The 12,627-nt window shown below is 51.3% G+C and overlaps 1 protein-coding gene across 1 annotated transcript in view; it reads right to left on the reverse strand.

Moving 5' to 3' along the window:
• E75 (ecdysone-induced protein 75) overlaps positions 1-12,627 on the reverse strand; it is a 138,698-nt gene that overhangs the window by 74,021 nt on the left and 52,050 nt on the right. The gene's annotated exons all lie outside the window — the stretch shown is intronic.

Below are 12,627 nucleotides of genomic sequence, written 5' to 3' on the forward strand. Positions count from 1 at the left end.
CGTCGATGATCTCGTTCCAATAGTTCTACCGACAGTCTCACACGTAAACAGTAGGCTCGAGGCTGGCATAACACGGCCCGTTCCCGTACGAACGCGATGGAATGGAAACGCGACGTCGAAACTCGGCTCTCTATCGCCACTTTTCTTCGTCCTCGTTGACGACGCACACTCGAGCCTGGTCTGCGACGGGACTGTCCACGAGACAACGCGGCGCGAAAACGCGCGAGTTTTGTTGCGACCCGCGCGAGGATCGGTCCTACCGGGCGCGCTCGCGGAAACGGTCTTCCTTCCTTCTCTCTTTCCTCGGTACGGCACCACTTTCATTCGCGCGCGCGACAAGACAACACACGACGCACGTAGAGACGAGCTTGTTGCTTGCAATCGAGCGGCGGCCGCGTGGATAAGACGCGGTAAATCGCAAATCGAAGCCCTGCACACGTTATTAGTTGATATGTTGCGTGTGGCGTGCGATGCGGTGCGCAAGTGAGTTCGCCGCGGCGTGGCGTGCCGCGGCTTCGCGGCGCCTGCGCGTTGCACCGCGCGATAGACATTGGTGTAGCGCAGCCGGACGGCGCCCCGCGTTCGTCTTTAACCGCGAACATTACGATACACCCGATATCTCCTTCCGACCATTATCTCACGATTTGAGTTCCTGAGCAGATTTTACACCCGATCGAACGCGAATCGATCGATCGTCCGATCGAGGAGGAGAAAGAGGAGCGAGCGAAGGATACGCGCGGAGGATCGAGCCTCGCGATTTCTATGGCTCTACGTTCGCGTACGTTTCACAGTTCTGCAGATCGTTCGTCGGAGATAGACGAGGTTTGATCGCGATCCAGCGATATAGGTCCTCACGCGCCAACTGATGGAACAGATCGCGTTTCTTTCTCGCTAGATTATCAGCCACTTTATTAGGATACTTTTTGCCGAGCGTTTTCTTATTGCAGTTTCGCGTGACCGTGATTCCACGCCCGCGACCAGGAATTATACCGCGACGGTATCCAACTTTTGAACGCAACAACTTTCAATATTTTTCCTCGCGCTGAAATCGTACGCGAGTACGTCGATTCGAGTGTGTTCCCCGGTGAATCGCGTCTAGTTCGAGCCGTACGTGTTTACGTTTTTCGTGCACGATTATTAAGTCCCCGAGGTTATGCGCGCGCGATTTGCATGAGAAAAGAATCGTCGTAAATATTCAAACGATCCTCGCGTCCGATACAATTGAAATCGCGACAACTCGCGGCGCGAGATAGTCGTTCGACGTTCAAAACGAGCGGCTCGCGTCCTCAACTTCGCAGCCATGATGGCGGCGAAAGCTCGTTTTCGAACTGTAGGACGATAACGACGCTGGTTTATCGAGATCGAGCCACGGATAGCCGGGTGTATCCCAAAGGCATAGCCGGCTCGTTCCTATGGCCAATTGGCACGGTTGACCCGTCATTAGGATCAAGGATTTTCATCGGTAGTACGAGGAGGCTTGGCCTAGCCTTTATTATGCGTGCACGCGTGCACGACCGGGAGGGAAACGAAACAGGCGTCGTAAAAGCTGACGCGCGCTGAAACGGACGAAGAAACAGAAGTAAATTCGTAGTCAAGGATCACCATGAGACCCGGGGTCCTATTTCGCGCAGTTTCAGCCTCGCGCCAAATATACCAGGCCTGCTAATGCGAGATTCCACGTTCCAACGACAACAATGCTAAGACACGCTAGGATATATTACAACTTAAAGACAGTGCCAAGTGGCCCTGCGAACGAGAAAGAAAAAAGAGGAACACCTTCTCGATCCTTTCCTCTGATGGAATCGGATGCGCGCTTGGCGGGTGCTCGTCTACCTAGAGCAACGACGGACCAAGGTACGCCCCTGATCGGTGTGATACACAATCAGAGAATAATACACCGCGTTCCCCTGCCACAGCCTCTGTTGACTCACTAACACTCGAAAGACCGAGAGAGGCAGCTTAACCCCTTCGTCAGACGCGTGTAAGTACCCGCTCGCGTAGAACGGCGCGGCCTGTCGCGCCTCTTGGTGAACACGTGGCTTCACGTCCACGGAAAGTGGAAGTTGGATACCAGGTGAACGGGACGCGTACCCAACCGAGCCTCCCTAATCCGGCTCTCCGGCTAGGTCAGGACTAACCTGCCTCAATCGTGGCCCGTTAACCATTGCTACGTTGCTTCTGACTTTATTATCTAACGCCGTCGGGCGTCCCTTTGAATTCCAAACGCCTCTACGGGCCTCGAAAATTATCGCTGTTACTGTTAGACGCTTCGCTAACCGCTTTTAACTGGCTTGGTATTAGAATCGTGTAACTCTTTGTAGATATGGAGAAAATGTTTCTTCGTCCAGTGATTGGTTAAGGTAACGGGTGAAAAGATTTTTTTGGCGATAACTTCAGTCTCGATGGATATGTTCGATCGATAAAATGAAGGACTGATAAGGATTGGAAGGCTCGTCGAGGCTCTTCAAGACAAAGTTCGACGGAGAATTCAACCCCCAGGTTGTTCTCTTTCGTGCCCGTTCCCCTCGTTTCTTATTTCCGTAATTGTCACGAGCGTCAAGCACATAATTCCCCGTAATTGATCGTGTTTTGCAACAATTCGTTCGACTCGACCTCGTTCCTGTTGCTCTTACACCGGAGCGCATAATCAGCGCCGGCGAGAACCGCGTTCCTTTTGTTTTCGCCGGTCCAATGGCATTTAAGCGGCGTGCAACGCGATCGTTCGCGATGCTAATTCGGCTTAAATGGAAATCGCTGCTTTTTTTTCCCCCCAGACGAAAATCGCCGGGGCGAAGTGGCTCTAACCAGCGCACGAAAGGAAGGTTGAATCTAAATTGATGCGAACTGGGCGCAGTCCAAGCCTAACCTGCCCTAACTACGGGGGCCTTGAGTAAACGGTTTGGCGTACCGGTGGGCCATCGACGACCAAATGGTACCGCGTCTAACGGGAATAATTCTAGCGCCACTCATCGTTCTGGAACCGAGCCGCCTCGTTCTCACTTTTCGATCGCCTCCAGCTTCTCCGTTGCTCGCCTCGATTCGCCGATTCGTCGTATTTCGGATCCACCGTCCTTTAGAATCGCATTATCCGATCGAGTCGTCTTGGTCCTCGACCACAGAATTAGAACCGGAGGCTTTAAAACGCGAATCGTTTTGAACGTTGCGCAATCCAGAGGTTCGAGCATTTATTAGAGTAGAGAATTGACGGCAGATTAATTTTGATTAAAATAGGACAAGGGCCAAAGACGAGGTTAATCGTTTTTTACTCGAAGGCCGGATAGAAGTGGTTCGTTAACGTCGCCGATACTATTGGATCGCCTCTTTCTGCGTCTAGATCACGGCCATCGTGTAGATCCGCTAAACGGTTCGAATTGGATATATTACAATGGGCCATTTCAACTGTGCCATTCTAAATACAATCGATGCCCGACCTACCCTAACTACCACTCGTGACCATAGATACGCGCCATGATTTAACCTCGAGGAGATTAATTTCCAAACGCGAGCGCATCGTTCACCGTCTATTAATTATTTTGGAAACGGAGTAAAAATAGACGCGAAGTATCGCGTGAAATTTTTCATTATTAAATAACATATCTGTGGAAGAAGCGAAATCCAAGTCAAGGGGCGAAGAATTTCCAATTACATTAGAGCCGCGCCATTGCAATTATTCAAACTACACGACTACCCTCTTCGACCCTCCGCAACAACCCCGAAAAAATAAAATAAACGAAGAAAAAGTGAAGAACGTAAAAGCCGATATCGCAAAGCTCTTTTCATCTTCGTTCTCCATTTAAAACAACGAAAGCCAGAAAGAGAGGAGGAGAGAGAGAGTTACAACTGGTGCTTCCGCGGATTCCCTTTGTGCCCGAGCAACAGGGAAGATTTATCACACGCCGGGAACCCGAGGTTCCACCACGAAGCGTGTAATCGACCCTGCAGCCCCTACCTGGAACACCTGTTAGCTAATCTCTCCGTTCCGCGGTGCTTCGATTTCCGTGGACGAGAACGAGAGAAAGAGAGCGTTTCTGCCCGCGAATGGACCGCGGAGGGGTAAAGTTTTACCACCCGCGGAAGCAATCTCCTCGTGCCACCCTCCAATCGTAAACTTCGTTAGATCTGCTCGTTTCACCCCTCACATCATTTTCTTTCACGTACACGGAAAAAAGGCGAACAATTGCAGATTTTTTACAGATGCACACACAAGTAATCAACTTCGTTCGTTCGATTTTCTTGAGAACAGTTCGTTTCGATGGTTGCGTCCACCTTTTGAACGGTGGTCGCCTGACCTTGCGTTGGGTTAGGTAAGAGCAGCATCCCGCTGTTAGGGGTTGACGCGAATTACATTTTCACCGCCAATCACCGTGGTGAATCTTCTCAGCGGTGACTGGAAATTCGCTGGTCCTCAACACTCACCGGGTGGCGGTGAGGAATTGTCAGGTAGAAAATTTACGAACGGCCACCGTGGCGAAGTGGTTACGGGGTTGCGGCGAAATTTTATGGCTGCGGTTTTCGCGCTCTCTTCACGCTCCGCGGTCATAAATTTCTAGGGAACCGTGGGCCACGTTACGCACTCGTAAATCACTGCTACGCGACTCGAAGAGATCCTGGGCTTCGCAGTAGCCGGAACAGATCCCGATCTCCGTCGAGAAAGTCGACGAAACGACTTCTTCGCGAGCTGAAAGTGGACCCTGCGCGTCGTTCGCTCGTGGATCGAAGATCGCGGTGTTTCAAGGGTGATTTTCATAGCTCTCGCCAACGATCTACGAATCTTTCGACATAGTTTGCTAGCGATTTTATTTCTATTTTCGACGTTCTTGTTTCATTCTTTCAATGGAACAAAAGTAACAAATGGTAAGAATTAAGCATTACATAAAATCGCTCCCGATCGCGACGAGAAAAGCGACTCTCGTGCCTAAAACGCGCCTCGAATAAATAAGAATTCGTCTAGCCAACGGCTATGACAACCGTGTACAAGTTTGATTAAGGTATCATTCGAAGATCGCAAATTACACTGTTGACCTTATCGATCTCTCGCTTGCCCACGGACACTGATGAACGACCGGTTGTCGCAACCGTTGCCTCCGTTGCATGTGCAACGCGTGTTACGTGCACACGCGCGGGCCACGTAAGAGGGAAGCGGAGTTGCATCGATAAGAAAGACCACTGATCGAAGAGAAAATCCCATTCAGGCACGAAACACGATATACCTCGCATTGGACGTCCGTCAACTTGATCGCCAAATAATTCGTTGAAAGATGGTACCAGTGAACGATTTCAATCAGAGAAACAACGAAAGAAACAGCGTTTCCTTGTTAAATAATGATTTTTCCGCGATGTAACGAGCGATCCAAAGGTCTTACGCTGTTACTCCAAAGTTGAATGCACGTTCCATTGCAGTTTGAGTCATTGAGTTCGCCGCGTATCGATGGAGGTGGTTACGAGCGCACGTAAAAATGGGTTGCGCATACCAAAGATTGGTACAAGAATCGTCGATAAAAGAACTCGTCAATGCGGACCTAGCATTATGTAGTTACGGCCAGCTGGAGTTGTATCGAATCTAGACCAGTCCGGGAGATACGTGGAAATATTATTATTATTATTATCGTGTTACGATAGCCGAGCGATACAACGACTATTCTCCGACGAATTTTATTTCACAGCTGATGGAAGGGGTCCATAATTTCGATCTCCAAGTTGTTACCAAAATGGCGTCCGATTCGGTTGGGCCACGGAAGCGAGGCGCGCACGGGCGGGCAACCACGTGCGCACGCACGCGCTGCCCACGTTATCCAGCCGACACCCGTTCGACAATTTTATTGCATTCTGATGGCAGGCCTACTTGAGCCGAGACAATGGTCCCAGCCAGATATGCAACCGGCCAGGACAGATACGTCGGTGCAACGTACTCGCAGACTCGCGTGGGACTTCGTCTTCTCCGCGTTGCGACAGCTACCCACCGGTCGAGGGAATTTTTTGACGAGCAGGTTGCACTTTCGACACCCGCGAGCGCTCCGCTCGGCACTGGAGAAGAAGAAAAAAAAAAAGAACCACGGGTTACGATTACGTTATGCCGCGCGCGTATCTGAATCGGTTTCTCGGTGAGAAACTCGCGGGCGAATCGACTCGCGAACGTGAAACGATTTCGCTCGATTCCGCGTTACGGAAATGCGAGGAGGGTATTAGAAAGTGGGAAACACGTCGATCGAACCCGAATACATTAACTCGAGACTCGCGCGCGTAAATGGAAATGTTGCACAACGAACAATGACGTTTCGCATCCTCGAAACTCGTGCAGTCCCAACCCTTAAGCCCAGCACTGAACACCCACTTGTCCGGCGGTTCGATCGCCGCTTTCACCAGACCCAACCCACCAGACAGCCGTCACGGAAAAATCCCTAGCCATGAGGAAACGGGTGACTAACGTCGAACGGAAGCGGTCCAAGAATTTAGAAACCTAACCAGCCCCGCGTTGCTGACCCACTCGACGCGACGTGTTGCGTCAAAGGGTGGAGAGTTAATACGTGGCCGTAAAAAATCGCGACCGCATTGAAACCAGTCTCTTTCTCTCTCTATCTCTCTCTCTCTCTCTCTCTCTCTCTTTCTCTTGGTTTTCACAGCTGGCTATTCATCCCGTGTTCGCGCTGGCACGGTTCATTTATCAGGGCCCCGTATCCAAATTAACAGGGCCGTCCACGGGCGACAATGGCCGCCAAGGCATGGCCCGGGTGCTGGCGCGTTCTACACGCTTGTATCGCCGCGCAAAATCGGACCACCCGGGGGCATACTGGCTTTTTGTCAGCGCGAAAACAACGACAATCGGTATCTGGGCTGCGGTGCCCGCTGCTACTACTGGCCGCTACATAAAATTACCGCGTCCGCATAAATCCGCGGATCGATCGGTCGATAAACCGTAGTGCCTGAACCGGGCCCCCAGCCTCGCGTCTGGTTGCGACAGAATGGCTGCAGTACGGCCCAACTTTATCTCGACTATCCGGTAGCGTAACGCGGGATTTTTAACACGGCGATGCTGAGAACTGTGTTTCCGCGTTTCTGGCCCCCTTTCGCGGGCTCTTGCAACGACCTCGCGGACGATCGTGAGATCGAAACTGAGAAACTTGGAATCGATGGATTCCTTTTAGTTGCCTTCAAGGGTGGGAAGATGAGAATTCTCTTTTTCTGATCCCTCATTGCGTTCTTTTTGTATTTGAAGGTATTCTTATGCGATTGTGAAACTCGTAAGGGCGAAGTTCGCGGTTTTCTGGTCTCTACGATTCAGTTGTGACAAAAATGAAGCGATACAAACGAATTCCTGAGTCAGTTGGTAACGAGAGCAACGATCCGTTTACGCCTCTAATTTAATGTATTCCCACGAGTGGCACGGGGAGGAAAGAGAGCGCCCAGCCTCCGCGACGAACGCCGCGGAGGTGTTTCGAAAACGTTGCGTCGTCGCGTAATCGCTGCACTCGCACGGCACCCGGGACGCAGCCTCGTGCATGCAGGTTGCCCAACGAACCGCGTTGGTATGCGCGCCGGTCACCGACTCCCGACAGACACGCGTCCGATTCCGTTCGACGAGCCGTACCGATTCCATCGATCTATGCGTCGCTCCTCGCCAGATTCCAATTTTCCCTTGAAACCAAACGTCAGATTCGCGAAACTTTTAATACGCGTACACGTAATCTAACGAATTTTCAGAGAAAGAAAGTGTCGAGGATAAGCGAAGCTCGAAGAGATCTCGTATTTCGCTCATTTTTATTTTATTCGTGTGGTGTTTCGCGATCGTTACTTCAATGGGATGAATCGAGTCGACCAAGATATCGTTGGGTACGCGTGGATCACCCTTGAACGTTCACCCCTCCAGAAAATCGGACATCCGGTCGCGCACCTCGCGCCTCGTTTCCAACTTTGGATGTAGGCTACACTTTCCCGGCTCGATCGTTCCAGTCAACCTACCTCCCGGCCAGGCCTACGCTTCTACGGTTGCGAAACAGGGACGAGACCCAGTTACCCACATTCTGCGTCAGATATTGCCCGGTAATTAAATAGCCGCCGATTTTCCGGCAACCTTTCGCCTCGCAACCGGGCCATCCGGACGTCACGCGTCCGTTTCCAATCGGCAAATGTCATTTATTATCGTGTGTACGACGCTCTGTTTTCGACCTGCGCGACACCGTTTACGGTTCGATGGACTTCTTAATCGCGACGTGATTTAAAGGGCGGAATATTCTCGGATGCGAGGCTCTCGAAATTGAAGCAGAACGAAATTTTAGAGACAAGAGACCAAAAAAGGGAAATCGCGAGAGTAAGAACGGAGGAATGGCAAAAACAGAAATAGAGCGTTCGATGCGCTGGTGTTGTTGGACCTGGCATCTAGAATGAAAATCTAGGAAACAGGGATTTTTGGTTTACCTAGAGCAGATTTAGAGACAGGGATATTTAGAGCAGAAATTCTGTGAAACATCACAGGCGCACACCAGAGAGGAGAGCAAAAATCCCAAAAGAGACCGATATCCGAAGTAGAAATCCCTGGAGGTAGTGTCTAGCATCTCGGATTTCTCAATTTCTAAATTTCTACCGATCCGCGTGTACTTTCACGAGCCGATTTTCAACACACCCGAGACACTCGAGCCCCATTGTGGCTCCTTTCCCAATCCACGCGTCTCCCATTTTCTCACCGTGTACCACCGCCACTTTCACCGCGACTTCCTCTTTCCACGATTTCCCAATTCCACGTCCCCATCGGGTTCGCCGGTGAAATCCGGCGTACGATCGGGTCGAGGAGAACTGGACATCGAGAACGCGTGCACCTGGGGTTCGTCGAACCGATTTGACGCGAGTAACGCGCGTACGAGCCGACCTAGAATATGCAACGGGTGCACCGCGCGACAGAGAAGGATAGAACGCGCTCGTTCGAATTAAGGGAGAAGAAGAAACGAAAAAGAAAATCGGCCGCGAGGTTGCAGGCGCGTGGCCGCGCGCTATGCCGATCATGTAACCGGTGGTATCCACTTTCTAATGCTCCGCGGTGTTGCGTAATGCCGCGTATATACTTGAAATTAAAAGATCGACGGGCTTAATTAACTTCTCCAACGACTTTTCGTCGCTTTCCTTTCCGCGAGCCTCGACGTGGACGTGCTTGTCGATGCGACATCGATTTCTCACCGTCCACGTATCGGTTGTTTCGTTCGTTTATGAATCATTCGGGGCTCATCGTAACGTGAATGGTGACTGACTCGTTACGAACGAGAACTGGCTTAATGGGGATTTACGTTTGTCTGTAAAATTCGACGCGAGAGAATGCGAGAGAGTGTTTAGTATGAAAAATGTATCGGCTGTTAGAAAGGGTTAGGTTACTCAACGAGGCTCACTTACGCGACCGTTTCGCGTGGATACCGGTTAATTAGCGGCGTCGATGCTGTTTCACGATTATCTCGCGGACCACCGCCGTCGTGGGAAGATCGCCAAGTATCGAAGAGCTATTGGATGGTGAAGCAAATTGATTCTTCGTGCCAGACGCTCTTAATAATGTGGAACGTAGAGGGAACGCGGCTCTATCCACGGCGATTGTTGCTGCCTTCGTTTTCTATCGAGTAATAGGTGAAAAGGTTGACAACCTTTTCAGGTATTCCATGCGATTGGCACAACACACGTTTCTCAATTGTGGCTCGATATATAACAACAGTTCCTCCATTAAACCATTATAACGAATAGAGAGTATGATTAATCGTAATCGAAATGAATTAAATATATATGATTCGCGACATTAAAATGCGTGCGAGCACGATTCTCTCTTCACTTCTTCTCGATTTTTAATTGTCTAACTCGCGCGATAGAAATTCGCGAGGGCGACCATCGCGGCTATTGGCGCGAAACACCCGCAGACTCCAGAAAAATCGCGTCTAACAATCGATATCCCGTTCGCGACAGCGAGGAACGCAGCCAGCGAAAGTGTAATTGAATTTCACGAGAAGTTAACCCCCGTCACGTCCCCGCGGCTCGTAAACTTTCGAATGCCCGACGACGTTCGCGCGGCGACCCGCGTCGCCACAGGAAACGCCGTCTAACATCGCGATTTCAATCCCGATCTCGGTCCACGATCGGTTCCGCGCGACCATCCGCTCGACAATCGCCATCGACACCGGCGCGGTTTCGTCTTTTATTCAAATTCACTGGTTCACGAGTGCCACGGGCTGTAAATCGCGGCGATTAGGTACGCTCGCGGTGGTTTCGCTCGGACGTTAACCATCGAGCAATAAAAGCCGAGGCAATTTATAAATTAACGACTCGCGAAGCAATAAATCCGTGGCTCGTGGAGCGCTCGTTGCTCGAGGGATCACCGATTTCGTTCCAAATATTTCTCTCGATAGACTTCACTGAAACCGTAGTATCCGCGTCGTAACCAAAGTCGATAACGGGGTAGTTACGCCGCCATTAATCGAAACGCTTCGAACAGACTTTGGGCGCCTCTATCGCGTCGTCCACGCGTGATAACGCAACTTTTGTCACGTTCGAACAGTTTACTCTGTAAACGAAAGGGAAGCGAGAACGAAATAAAGTTAAAAAAACACGCAGACGCGACTGACACGAGTCAGCGAAGATACGAACGGAGTTGAATAAAAAATGGCAATGAGATCGACGACGAGAGACGCGATGAAAGAACGGAGGCGTACCACTTGTCGACAGGGGGCGATTATTCGCGACTTCGATCACGATCGTTCCGCGTTCGCCGGCGTCGACCTTTGACGAATGCGATCTCGATAGCCTTACACAGTCAGGCAATTAGAGCGGCTATGATATAGCCGTGGCTCCACCGTGGAATATCATTAACGCGTGAAGTAGCGGCTGGTTAGAGTCTTTGCAGTTTGATTAATTACTGTGGAAAAGGGCAAGCTGGTGGCTCGCGTTAAGCCCGTTTCACACGGCTGGTGCGCGACTGCCATGCCAGCCGATTCGTATCGACGCTGGTCGCGTTGCATAACCCGCGGATTATGTCATTTCTCGCGTTAATACACTTTTTGCCTCTCGCGTTGCGCAAGCATCCGGATGTTACCGTCTTTCGAGTGGCGAGCTTGCTCACGTTTCCACGCGATTCGTCTCGATTGGCAATTCTCATCGTTCGCAACGTTTCGACGATTAGAAGAGAATCGCAATCTCTACGAGGGAGATAATTGTCGGATGGAATCGGTATGAACGCGACCTGCGACTACCAGCGCGGATACATCGATCATTTAGCCACGAAGATCGCGCAATCCTCGCATAGACGCAGCAATCTCGTTCGATCGATCGACTCTGGTCAGGTCAGTGGGCTCGATGACTCCGTGTCGCAACTGCGCTTCGTCGAATCGCGTCGTGGCAAGGTCGCGACGATAATTCGTACACCCTGACACCCCATCTCTCCGCGAGAACGAATCGAGAGATATCGTCGCGGTGATCGCTATGGAACGAAGGCGAAACAGCCGATTGTCGGCAAACCGGCACGAAGGGTTGCGCAACGCTTGGGTAACGCGTGTGCGCTCGCAAAAACCGTGCAAAATTCGGTCACCGGATCCGCGTTCACCGTGAACTCTGGAAAATCTGTCTCCAACGCTGTGCACGACGTTCTCGCGAACATATCCAGCTGATTCGTGCCTTTAAATACGCAGTCCAACAGAGAACGGTGTAAACGAACGCGAATTAATCGAACGATAAAATTCGAGTTGCTCGAACACGAAACGAACAACTTCACGCAAATATAAGCAGCCCAACTACTCCAATAAAGATTGAATTCGTACCCTGGTTGGCTACGCAAGAAAACAAGAAGCGCGGTTCGACGTCTTCCGCGAACGCTCTTCATCCCCTGACGCAGCAATTTATCTCTTAACAAGATCGCTGGCAAAATTAGACGCCGATTATTCCCACCCTGGCTATTATTACCACTTCCGGGAAACATCTATCCATCATCGTCCGTCGAAAGAACCCGAAAGCGGTCCGATTACCATCGCAGTTGGTATCGCGTCGCCGCGTATCAGCCTCGCGTCTTATATTAGACGCGGTCAAAGTGCAACGTCCTCGCTCGTAGCGCGGGGTCGCCCTCTTTCTCCCTTCCACCCTCCGACGTTTCGATCCCCGTCCTCCTCGTCCCCAGCCAGCAGCAGCCGCCGCCGCCGCCACCACCGCCGTTCTCCTCCTCGGTTCGAGGCGGACGATCGGTTTATTCGCGTCGCACCCCCCTGAAAGCAGCGCCGCCGTAGAAAAATGCAAAAACCCCGGCTAAATCCGGACGAAAGAATCCCCTTTGGTTTCTTCTGGCCTCGCGGCCGCGCTCGCTCGCCCGTCCGCCTCCCGCTTGCCACCCCCGTTCGTAGTAGCTCGGCCCGAGAGGAGCAGGGTTGAACGACCGCTCACTGGGACGGCCAGCCCCGTTGCATCGAAATCGCATACGCGATGCATTCGTCACGTACCGTGGCCGTGTGCAGGTGAACGCGGTGCCGGACGATTGATTTTTACCTTCGTCCACCCTCGCCCACCCCCTTCTCGATGCGCGATGCGCCCTTAAGTGTCGTCGTTCTTTCGATTTTTCGCTGCGTGGCAATGTTTGTCGTCTCGATGCTTCTGTTTTATTTTTTTTTTTTTTTTTTGCAGAGA

The sequence above is a fragment of the Xylocopa sonorina genome, chromosome 1, assembly GCF_050948175.1.
Source record: "Xylocopa sonorina isolate GNS202 chromosome 1, iyXylSono1_principal, whole genome shotgun sequence".
Lineage (NCBI taxonomy): Eukaryota > Metazoa > Arthropoda > Insecta > Hymenoptera > Apidae > Xylocopa > Xylocopa sonorina.